Genomic DNA, 12,922 nt, shown 5'->3' with positions numbered 1-12,922 from the left:
GACACGGGCCGCCCGAGGCACCGTTCTGTGGTCTCTTTGGTGGTCTGTGAGCGGCTGCTCAGGTAGGAGACCCGGACCGACGGACTTCCCTGGGGCCCACGAAGGAGCACGGCCCAGTAGGATGAAGGAACACTCACGAAAGTACTCCAAGAAAAAACTTAATTTTTTATTTATTTTATTCAGTAAATATTGTATTATTGTAGATGTTTTCCCTTTGTTATTTCCTCAACAGTAAATGCGTTACATATGTTTGAACCACGTGTGTCTTTCAGAAGCTGTTGTCACATCAAAGGATTACTTCGTGCGTTCTGCTGTACCACACCACAGCACACATCTTTGGTTCAGTTACAACTCAATAAAAAGACATATACGCACTGAAGTTGTCGTATGAATAAATTTCGGTTTTTTGTTAAAAATGAATGAATTTCTTCAGAAAAAATCGTAAACGAAACAAACCAAATTTAAATGGCTACACTTTTGACGCAAGGGTAATTGTGGACGCAGGTATTGGTGACGCAGATATTGTGATGCAAAGGGAGTTATTGGTTATAATTTTACCGTCAAAAAACAAAACTTAAATTTAACATGAATCAGGCAGTAGGTCAGACTAAGTTTCAAGCCTCTTAGTACTTACAAAACTTAACATACGGCCGTTTGATAGTCGGTGTAAACCGGAAGGACCACGTGTTGTACTATTCGTTCCCAGTGGAGACCCTGGGTACTTACAAAAGGTTGATAGGTACGGTCAGACACTATTATCAATCCTATAAATGTCTAGAAACTATGAACTTGTCTGTGTGTTAATTATTAGCAGGTGAGACGTCCTCCCGTCGTCTCGGACGATGGACATAAATTTAAGTTGACTAACCTTATTGTATAAACTATCGATGTCATGTACTTAGTTCCAAGCGACTAATTAGTACGTCGCCAACAGAGTTCTGTTTCCTGTTACTTTTCCGGACTAAGGGACAAACTTCCAACTATTTAAACTATTTTCTTCCGCGGATACTTCCCTTCTCAAAAGGTTGATAACTTCCAAAGGGATGTGACGCCACGGCGTCGACGGGTAATCTCAAGTGGGAAGTGTGGAAGGTCGAGTGCGACCACAGGGAGGGGGACGCAATAACTTACAGCATGACTTATTGGACTGAAACTCCGACGACCTCCCACACGTAACACGAGACATTACACAGACACGCAAGTCCCTTTAAAATTCAAAACTTATTGACGGGGTATAGTTAAACAGGAGTTTGAAATTAAACAGGTGTAACATTGCAAAGAGTCCACAACGCACAAGGGGACTTCCGTCATAGGACGACAAGTTATGCAGAGCAGTGCTTGTTTGAGGAAGGGGTCTCACTTATATTGTACCTACGACTGGTGACGACGAAGATAACTCTAGATTGTTCTGGGTCTCATCTTTCCTGCAAGTGACCATACTAAAGTTGCATAAAGTTTTCGAAAGAATTCCCATTAAGGAGTTGAAATTTTAGAAAATGTACCGCACTTTCAGGTTCCATTGAGCCGACGTACTGTCTTCGTCTTCTACCAGCCACCAATTTTACGTTTGCCGTCGTCTTTTGTGCAAATTACTGTACCAATATCTGTTGATAACAACCGAAGAACTTACTAATACAGGAGAGGACGGGACTAGAGTAGGACATGAAACCAACGCAAGTTCGTCGCTCCATGTAAACCTGTCCGTACAACTACAGGAAACAAATTATGCGTTCAAGGAGGTTAAAGGGGTCTCCTAGTAATTCAAAGTAGAGATAGAATCAGTAACGTCTGAGTGTCTACCGTTCGGTCATCTCTAAATCGGCCTGTTTTCCCTATTGAGCAACTACGAAGAACTACCATCCTACATGCGGTTACAGTTATCGGTAAGTAAGAAACATTCTGTGAAGTGTGTAGCCATTCGTCTCGAACAGGAAAACATATTACGGATACGTGAGCTTGTCTACAAACAATTGGGAAAGATTCAAGTATACATTTCTTTTATAATTTTATTATTGTATTAAGTGTTGTTTAGTTTTCACAAATATAAAGTCACACCTCAACTCAAATTTATTGACTCAACAAGTTGAGATAATTCACAGTAACTTAGGTTCTAATAATAAGTGTTGCTCAACCACAACTTTGTCCTCAGTTAACAACTTAAAGGTTTGTTGAGATCTCACAACTAAATTAATGGTTGGGTGAGGAGAAGTCAGACGCATGTTTACTGTACTGAAATGTAACCTTTACGCTCGTTATTATGCGTCTCAGAAGGGTAACTGCAAGACTCCGGCTCAACGCCACTATGCGGTACAAAACACGGACGTGGCTGAAGAAAAACAGGCCGAGACCAGAACCACTGGCTTCGACACACAAGTATTTTTATATACAGAATGGAGTTATAGTTCGGTGCTATAGACAAAATAAAAATTTAGCTATACAGCCTTAGAAAAACGGCAGACACTCCTTTCTTTGCCCCGAGTTTCAGAGTCTAATGACTTAGACATAAAAAGTTAGAAAAAAGGTAGAGGAAGAATAATAAAAAAGATTTAGTTGTGACAAAAATGAGTTCTTATTGGGGTGTTAAACTAGGAACAAAAGATCAACATAAGTAATTAAGATATTAGAACCCGAAAAATCGGCAAGGAGTCCTGACGTTTAAAGTTTTATTTCAGTGGTCTTGTTCTGCATCGCGCAGTATCCCTGTAAAGTTCGGTAGTAACGCTATGTGTGGTGTCTGGGACTTAGACTATGGGTTCTAGGAGCGAACTTCCGAGCCACTAACCGACAAAAATCGGCGTTACGTCAACCCTCATGACCCACAATGTACGCTATACTTAGGCTTTTGAAAGTACTCAAATCCGTACCGCTTTATCTGTGTATATGATGTTGTACTCACTAGTCGCTCCGAGTTAGAAATAAAATTTCCCAAAATATGTTATCATTCATGCATTCTAAAGACTCCCGGATAAAAGTAAAAAGTTGGAAAGACTCCCGATAAAAGTAAAAGTTGGAAAATCATAAAACTCGACGGACGTACAAGTCTACAAAGGACTAGGTGACCTATTGTATATGTATATGGGATATATCTATCATATATATATATATATGATATATAGTGTTTCTTCTACAAGACAGTCTCTGCCATTAGAATTGGGTTCACACACAAATAGTACACAAATTTGGAGATGAGAGGGGGGAGATCGATCGGACCATAACGTGTCACCCTCAACATTCGTCGTGGAGGTCTTCGACAAATAGAAGCTATGTCATAGTGTACACCCGAACAGGGGAGGATTAGAAGTATAAGGTCGGTCTCGGGTGGAGGCCATCAGGACGCATGTGGTGCGGATATACCATATTCCGGACAAACTTCCACCAGCACTTGTCTCAAATACACGTATAATTGGTCACCATTAAAGATACACACAAAATTAAGGTAGCACGGGCACATGGCCACCCTCGACACTCGGTCATGTCAAGGACACTGTGAACAGTAGCCTCGTCCCTGGGAGTGACACCGTACCACCACGGGACGTATTCGCACAATATCAACGTATACAGCAAACGATTATACAGACTTGAAGTAATACATTAAATAACGCATCTAATCTCTCCGAGAGACGTCTATTACAATTCAAACTGTTTCACACTAATACACTCGACGAAACACACAGTTGTGTTTAATCGTTAAACACCAGAGATTCGGCACATACAGTCGTGTTTTTGATATTTAGTAGTACACTAGAATACCTAGAGTGTCACATTTATTAATGTAAAAACTTACTGTTTCAGTTTCAGCAGCTATAATCTTCAGAGAAGGGAGTAAGAAACAATACTTTTAAAGTATTTATGGTAATAAAAGATAAGACATACTACCCGATGGTAACGGGGAAATCACTTTACTGTAACAAACATACTTGGTGAGTGTTTACCTTTATTACCTGAACGAATGACTATCCGGATGAGAGAAAGTTGTGCTAAGTTTAGCCTACCAATGAAACCACGTGACATATGATCAATGTATCCAATATACACTTTTCTATATTTGTAAGTGCACCAATAGGTAGTAATTAGAACGTAAATTTAGCAAATGTGACCACTATGAAACATACACTTAGTCGGTCTGTTAGATTACCATTCTTATATTGTCATTGGGTTTATAAAGATTTCAGTTATCGTATGCGTTTACTACCGTGTATTCTCATGCAACCCATCTCCCGGATCCGTTACTACTCGTGATTTTTAGTAATATAACGTTCGACAGTCGTCAAAATATGCGGTGGTACATGTTGGACCATATTTAAGTTAACCTACTAATGATCGTCTGACTACGTTGGTCTACTTACTCGGAAGACTACCACTCCGTACTGACTCGTCGACCACGGTTAATCATTACGGAACACTGCCGGACTCGATTGGGTGATACGGGTAAAGAAAAAAAGAGACCGACACACGACGCCGAGATATATTAACTGACAAGTCCATGATTATGAATACCCACACAAAAGACTTGGATACAACAGACGTATACTGTGATCGGATAAATGTAATTACATTATTTACGTGTAATGTAGTGATCTATTTGGTCCCCTGGTAAAACTCAATTCTTGTTTGGAGATGCTAGATCTCTAGGTGTCATGTAATAAACAAGAGTTGAGCTACACTCGTCCCTGATTGTCAAGATAGAGGGATTATTTTCTCCGATGAGACTTTGACCGAGTTGCTGGACGGTTGGCAGAAAAGGAGGTTTATGTTTGCACTGTGTGAAGGATGATTTTGGTTATCATTTGCTGATCACGGTATCACCTAGGATTGTTACCGTTCATTTTTACACTTTGGATTTTATGAACGGGTTTGAGATAAGACTTACCGTTCTAGTACTAGTAATAACATAGAAGGTGAGTCTACAAGCTCCTGTTCTGTCGACGCTCGCTCGTCTCCTCGGAGTTGCAAAGTGGTGGCTCTCACCTCGTTCACCACGCTTTGAGAGTCAGGGTTGCGTGGCAGAGGCAGTGTTACTAGTCTTCTAACCGTTCCCTATTGTCTAGCACAGCTGTTTTGTGGAGGAGCTTGGGTACAGTCGTCCGACACACTACTATCACACGACGACACATAAACAGTTTTGTCCTAGTCGGACACCCGTCTTCCGTTTCTATGCTGGGGCGATGTTTACTCGTGTGTTCTATTTACACTTTAATTCGTACATTACAAGAAACTCAGCATGACCGTCAAGTCAGTTAGTATAAATTAAATTCTTTGACTGTGTTCTTGCAAGTTGGAGATACGTGCATATAACTTCAGCCTTGTTATAATTTAGAAGCGATTACCCGTAGTTGGTTAAGTCATGTCATGTGTTATATATTACAACAGGAGCTGGAAGGAAAATGGACGAAATGGAAAGGGAGTATCAACGAGGTGAAGGCGGTCTTTAGCACCGGCTAGATTCATATTGACCTGCACTTGACGAGTGAAACGTCCTGATGTACTATCTTCTGTCTATTTTTCCCTTGGCCGTAGTGCCCCCATCCTTAGTAAGATCGGTACAGGGGAGAGCTTTTTTATTTCTTCATTAACGGGGTGGAAAGTCGAGGTGCTTCTGTTTTCATTCTTGCTTGTCTTATACAGATTTGGATTGGTTGGAGTGTAGGTACTACGTTTATCTAACTGGAACTTTAAACTGTTATCTGTAAATTACACACCCGGTAGTTGGTGTGTGATGAGACTGTAAGGGTGGATATGTATTAGGTGTGTACATACGGTAACAGACACCTTTAGTATGGAGAGCATTTCCCAGGTTAATTAACGGCTGGTGCTACTTGAATAGTACAATAGGGGAGTGAGGAGGGATGCGCGTCACCACAGGTTTGTACTTAGGTGCTCACGTTAGATGTGTAGGAACATGTTATTACACTCTACTATCTCTATGATACAGATAAAATTACTTATATTGGATAGTAGAAGTAGAAAGTCTTCAGTTCTCGCATATATTATATGAAGACAAACTAACACATTACAATAGTTTGTATACGGGGAATAGTATATGTTTCCGAAAATAAAGTGGGAAAAGGGGAAAAGTTATTTAAGAAGTCATCAATTATGTTGTGTGTTGACATGTGGCGGAACAAAGAGAATTCTGCAGTCTTCGAGTTACGGTGGATGTATATTACGGTTTCCATTGAATCTCAATCGGATTTAGGGGATTTGTACTATTGCGAAAAACAAGAATATTGCATCTCTGCTACGTACAGTTAAATTCTTTGGATCTTTTATGTGTCAGTGTTTTATTTTGATATTATTGTGGAAATCTTCGTGTGGTATACCGGCTCAGACGACCAATCTTCGACTCCTATCGGTTTATTCTGTAACAATTCGAATCCTTCCATTCAGTGACTTGGCTCACAAATAAACTGAAGACACGAGTTTATTGTATCGTCGTCGACTTTCAACAAGTATTAATGAAACTTAACACGTGAAATCGATTGACCGATGTACAACGTAATTTTCCGATAAATAAATTAGAAGGTAACCGTAGTATGGTTTTTAAAGGAGCAGACGTCGTATTTATGCATATCGCAACTCTGCGAGAGAGGCCGAGTGGTTCCAACAGTTTGGTCCCTGGCACTTTCCGTGCCTGCAACCTACTGGGCAGTGGATGTCCGCAACATAATGAATGTGTGAGGCTTATTTGGGTTTATGGTCTCACGCGGCCTACGTGCTTATCAGAGTTTGCGAACGTTTGGCGCCCCACTTTGTTGGTATAGTGTCCAGGAAAACGCTGGAGGTCCTACGCGGGCGCGGATTTGCACTTGTCTTATGTCTTGTCTTGTTCCATCATGGTCGGGGTACGAATAAGAGGTTGGGTCGGACGTATGGATCTAAACGTCGTAGTCGGAGCAGACCGGATGCGCCGGCTCTAGTGTAGGGTAAATGTGAGGCGTCGGTGGCCGGGTTCGGTGGTGGGGGCCGGTAGATGGTTGTGTGGTACTGTGTCGTCGCGTAGGCTTATGTCCCGGCCTCTTTTAAGCGCCTCGCCTAGGCTGGGCCCGCGTCGATGTGAGAGGGGGGGGGAGGCGGACTCTTTCGTGGTCCTCGCTCTCATTTAGTCGGTTTTTGCCGTAGCTCAATGGCTGGCGGACACTACTAAGGGGATACTGTTTGTCCAAGCTTTGCGACAGTGCTGGTCTATGGGGCTAGGTTAGCTTTATTAGGGTTCAACGTGGGCAACACCTCCGCTTCTCCGTCCCGCAGGCCCACCACCTACGGGAAACAGCGATGGGGTCGGGTGCGCTGCCAGAAGGGTGGCAGTGAAAGCAGAGGGTCTCGACGGCCATTTTCGTTCCTACCCTCACCTATGGTCATGAAGGATGGGTCATGACCGAAAGAACGAGATCGCGGGTACAAGCGGCCGAGATGGGTTTTCTCAACCGCAGGGTGGCTGGTGTCTCCTTAGGGATAAGGTGAGAAGTTCAGTCATCCGGGTGAGGGACTTCGAGTTGAAACGATCCCCCTGTGTGCCTTGGGCAAAGGAGCCAGTTGAGGTGGTTCGGGCACCTAGTTAGGATGCCACCTGGGCGCCTCCCTAGGGAGGTGTTCCAGGCACGTCCAGCTGGGAAGAGACCAAGGGGTAGACCTAGGACCAGATGGAGGGATTATATCTCTTCACTGGCCTGGGAGCGCCTTGGGATCCCCCAGTCAGAGCTGGTTGATGTGGCCAGGGAAAAGAAAGTTTGGGGCTCTGCTGGAACTGCTACCCCCGCGACCCGACCACGGATAAGCGGGAGAAGACGGATGGATGGATTATTTATAAAGTGGCATCCCTAGAAAAGCTTTCATAAGCACATCTCTCAACTAGACGCCAGCAAAAACCATCCATTTCATCCTCCGAATGTTTACCTCATCTTTCTGTGTCACTCTGATGTACAGTTGGGACACAATAGCTTATGGCAGATTCATAGCATGATAATAGCAACCTGTGTCTGATAACTATTATAATGCTACCATTACCAGGCTTCTCACAGGACACCAAATAGCAGCAAATTGCAGTCATTACTAGCCCTTGGACAAATACTATGCTAGATATAGAGCCTATAGGATAGAGGAGGGGGGGGGAAAATGTGTCACGCTCAAGCACAATAGCCAGGGAGAGAAGTTTATGCAATGGGGCTTTGTGGTAGTGGGCAGGATGATGTATTCCAATGGAACAGTTCAATTATTGAGTTTTAGAAAACAGATAATAGGACGGGAAGCAGGAGTTGCTTAGCCAAAGACTCTTTGTCTTACTGAGGTGGCAAGGGAGCATGTGTGTGTGTGTGTGTGTGTGTGTGTGTGTGTGTGTGTGTGTGTGTGTGTGTGTGTGTGTGTGTGTGTGTGTGTGTGTGTGTGTGTGTGTGTGTGTGTGTGTTTGTGTGACGGTAAGTAAGAGAGAACCACCTTTTTATATTAAATATGGCATTTCCATTCCTGGCCTATTTGCTGTTGCAGAGGGGAATACATTCATTCTGTGGACAGTGGAGGGAGGCGGGGGAGGAAAGTGGCAGGGGGAATGAGGTGGAAAAAGATAGAAAGAATGATACCACCGTGAATACATTTGCTTTTTACACGTTAGGTAGCACTTTATACAAATTAACCATCAACTACTTGTTAATTAACATGCATATTAGCAGTATATTGGCTCTTTATTAGTCATTATAAAACACTTATTAATGCCTTATTCTATATGACCATATTCTACAAGTAATATTTTTTATTTTACAAATATATAAATGTGCAATTATCAAACATACAGGTCAATATCACCTTGCTATTGGTAGCTGAACTGTCAATACCCCAAAACATATTCTTAGATATAAATAGGCTACCTAATTTTTTGTTATTTACACTTACTCAAGTACAACAACTTCCTTACTTGCAACAAATAAGCATCAATTAGAGGGTTATTGAGGAAAAACTCTCAACTAATGGCTTATTACTTGTAGAATATGGTCATGTATAATAAGGCATTAATAAGTGTTTTATAATGACTAATAAAGAGCCAATATACTGCTAGTATGCATGCTAATTAACAACTAGTTGATGGTTAATTTGTGTACCTTAATATAAAGTGTTACCAAACATTAATTTCAGCCTTTAATCTAATAACGGGATGTGATTGTGGACAGAAGAACATCGCAGGATTCATTTTTTTTCCAGAGTGGAGGAAAGAGGGAGCGCAGTGGAGATGATAGGGAGAGTTTATTACAAATAAATAACAGCTACAAATGAGCCTCTCTCATTTGGGTCATGATAAAGAGGCTCTTAATTTGCCTAGTGGCAGATGAGAGGAGGGGAGTGGGGGGGGGGTGAGGGATGCAGGGAAGGATGGATGAGAGAGACACACAAATGTAATTGCGAATGATGTTTCATTCCACATATGGGTCCGTTCGGTTGCAGCGAAACGCACCTATAGGCCCGGCTGTAATTGTCCATTCTTTATAATATGGGGGGAAATATAAGGCGCTATTACTGCACAATAGGCTGATGGATGGCTTATTCTGCAAGCCAGCTGGATTTTGAGACTAGCCATACAAATGCGCATGTACGCAGATAATAAAAACGGATGTGCAATTTGGCTTATGCACATTCTGGCGTAAGTATTAGCACATAGATATTGTCTGCACATGTGAGTTCATAAACTACATATGTGGATATAAATTACAATTCAACAAAAACAAGATGGTCGCAACATGCACTTTATTTACGCACACACACACTTATTATAGAAGAACTAAAGTAGCTTCTTCTATTTTTTACAACATTTTATTTTATTTGGTTTTCCAATTTCCTTCCTTTCTCATGTTCTCTTTGCCTGTGCCTGTCTTTCTGTTTCACTCTCATCTGTCGTGAATTTGGCTGGACACACCGAAAAACACAACAGATGAGGCCATAGATCCCAACTAGACACGGACAGACACAACCTTGGAGGAAATAAATGGAGGGAGGAGAAACTGAAGAAAAACATAAAGAGGTTATCTCCATCATTAGCCTTTAATAATGTTTTTTGTTTTGTTTTATAAGCTCTCCAACCACAGACGATGAATATCATACTGATAATAAATGCACAGTGCCAAACTTGCAGTTTTATATCCAGCTATGTGGAAACGCAACACGATTGACAGCGAATATGATCAACACAACCTGAAAAGTATCCCGTTCACCACTTTCTCTGAGTCATCCTTCCCTTCAAAAATATAGAGAGTGGGAAAACGTTTTCTGTCTCAGGCTAAGATTACAGAGAATAAATGACACTTCAAATCGCACTGGCCATGACTCAATCTAAACATACATCGAAAATATTGATGACGATCTTTCCACTTTACAAAAGAAGACCTAGATGAAACTTACGAAAATAAGATTACCTTTATTCTCAGTTTAATGGAAGTAACGTTAAAGAAAACGTTTTTGGGAATCCTTTAACGTTAAATCTGAGGCTACAGTTAGCTTAGCTTAAGTAAGCATAAAGGCTGAAAACAAGGGAAACAGCTAGACTGGCTCTTTTCAAGGTTTATACAATATGCATACCAGCACCTGAAAGCTCACATTTATGTGTATTTGGTATAAAAGTGGAAAGGCAAACACTACACGTTTCATTGGGGTCTAATTATTGGGGTCTCCAACGTTGCCTGGCATACTAATATCCTTTTTTAATAAAGACAGTAAAGCGAGGCTAGCTGTTTCCATCAGTCAAGTGTAGTCTTTATGCTAAGCTAACTTGTTATGCTTGTTTTCAGGTTAATATTTGTATTTTGTGACTCTACTGTGACATGTCTCCATGCTTTAATGTTCAAAAAGCTCTTTATTTCTCTCACACTGCCTGTGCTGCAGCACCTCTTTTCACCCTCTGTCTGAAACCAGAGCCCAGTCTGCTCTGATTGGTAAGCTGGCCAGTTCTGTTGTGATTGGTCAACTGTTTAGAGATGTGTTGAAAATATCCCCCCACATTAGCATATCATGAACATCGTGTTGGAGGGCTAGCCAATAGAAGCGCGAGAGTTTTGTTATTATGTTACGTAAGTAAACAAAGGAATCTAAATTGAGGCGCTTAAGGAAGGGAGGGAAACACCGTCTGTAGGGAACTTTGGGAATTTAGCCTTTTCAGAACATTTACATGCACAAAATGCTAGGAAAGGGAAATCCCCAAAAAGCATAATAGGGCCTCTTTATTAAAGAAAATATACATGGCGCTATAATAGCTAACCGGCTAACTCTTGCCAAGTAAGATAATGGGTACCTGACATACAACATGTTCTTTCTAACTGCAGAATTGTACATGATCTATGGTACTTTGCTCAAAAAACCTGCACATGCATTCAATCATAAACACTTACATACAGTGGCGAGCCGTCAGGGCCCCCTAGGCCCTCTCTGAGGGCCTAAGATATTCTACAAAATAATATCAAAAAACATTAAAAATATTTTTATTTTTTAATCTTTTTAAAATATTTTTTTAGAAGGTATATTTACATTTTTCATTAGTTTTACCAAAATAACTTGATTTAATTGACCAATCATATCTTCCCTCTAAATGGGTGGGTTTTATTATAGCGGACTTTTTGACAAGTTCCGCCCGCTGTGAGGCTTTTTTTGTTTCCATAGCAACAACAACTTCCTGCCAACAGCGTAAGATGGTAAGATATCTGGACTAAGGGGTTGCTTTTTCTTTGCACAGCATGAAAGGAAAGGCGAAAAAGTGAATGGGGCTGTGATTTTTGTTTTTTTAAGCAGAGGGGTCAATAATTTGTACGGCCCTGAAAGGATGTTGAAAAAATTGACAATGCCCTGAGAGGGAAAAACGGTTTCCCACCCTGATGTAAAACGGTCTGCAAGAGTCACAACCCTCAAAGGACACCCTGTGTAGCGAGTGAACAATCTCTAACACCAGAAAGAAGGACCCGGTCTATGCTGCCACGGAGCCTCGTTGGAGATTTCTCTTTCCATTGGTTTTCTTCCTGGGTGCGCCCATACCCAAATGGACCCATTGGTTCGGGACCAATCCGTGGAGCTCCTCACACACACACACTCTCTCCCAGTGGCGAAACTGTGACGCACTGGGGTGGTGTAGTGGAAGGGCCTTGCAGCGGCGAAACACTGTTGCGCGGTTACACTGTAGGTGCGCCACGTTTTGGGTGCGTACTAGTCTGAGCCCTCGGCAGATGCGGGGTGCTACAGCCCCCCCAGGACCCCCCCCCTTTCTGCGTCCATTCGCGGATGTCTCGCTGTCTCGCTAGGACCCCACACAGCAAGCAGGAAATGAACCCAGCTCACACTGTCCGGCTCCTCACGCACTTCTCATCTGAGTTGTCCTTACTGGTGTCAGTCTTTTGGTTGCTAACAAACGCCATTGTAACACATAATCACGTGATGTTCCGGCTGTACGGTGTACTCATCAGAACAGAGTGGCCGCCGAGTTGACCAGATCAGAGCACAGTGGGCTCACATGGAGGGGGGGGGGGGGGGGAAGGGGCAGGAGCTTCAAACAAGCCGTTCTAGCGACAGAGAGGAGGCGTACACAGAGGATGCTGCTATGAGAAACCAATGTGAGTTTTGGAAAATCGCACAATTGTAATATCGGTAGTTCTAGTAGACCTCAACAATGGGAATTCATGATCAGTGTGAGAAATGGCCATTCCCATTCCCTTGTTTGCAAGACTTCAAGGTCACGGTGTTCGCTCTCAGCCACATAAGACAGATCTGCGGGTCTCTTTCCCCGCTGTCGGTCTCTTTGACCGGCTAACAAATCGATGATTCTGTCAGGCCTATCACTGCATCTCTCACTGTTGACAGAGCTGGTCTGTCAGAGCGGCGGTGTGTGTGCGTGTGCGTGTGTGTGTGTGCTGTGTGTGTGTGTGTGTGGTGGTGTGTGTGTGTGTGTGGTGTGTGTGTGTGT

At 42.4% G+C, this 12,922-nt stretch overlaps 2 protein-coding genes across 2 annotated transcripts in view; both read left to right on the top strand.

Annotated features, from left to right (window-relative positions):
* The window catches only part of LOC104965286 (phospholipid-transporting ATPase ID-like), a 718,806-nt gene that overhangs the window by 667,590 nt on the left and 38,294 nt on the right, over window positions 1-12,922 (top strand). The window lies entirely within an intron of this gene.
* The window catches only part of LOC104964678 (brefeldin A-inhibited guanine nucleotide-exchange protein 2-like), a 103,446-nt gene that overhangs the window by 85,702 nt on the left and 4,822 nt on the right, over window positions 1-12,922 (top strand). The gene's annotated exons all lie outside the window — the stretch shown is intronic.

Source organism: Notothenia coriiceps, unplaced genomic scaffold, assembly GCF_000735185.1.
Source record: "Notothenia coriiceps isolate Sejong01 unplaced genomic scaffold, NC01 NC01_scaffold00037244, whole genome shotgun sequence".
Classification (NCBI taxonomy): domain Eukaryota; kingdom Metazoa; phylum Chordata; class Actinopteri; order Perciformes; family Nototheniidae; genus Notothenia; species Notothenia coriiceps.
This window is presented reverse-complemented; position numbering and strand designations above follow the sequence as displayed.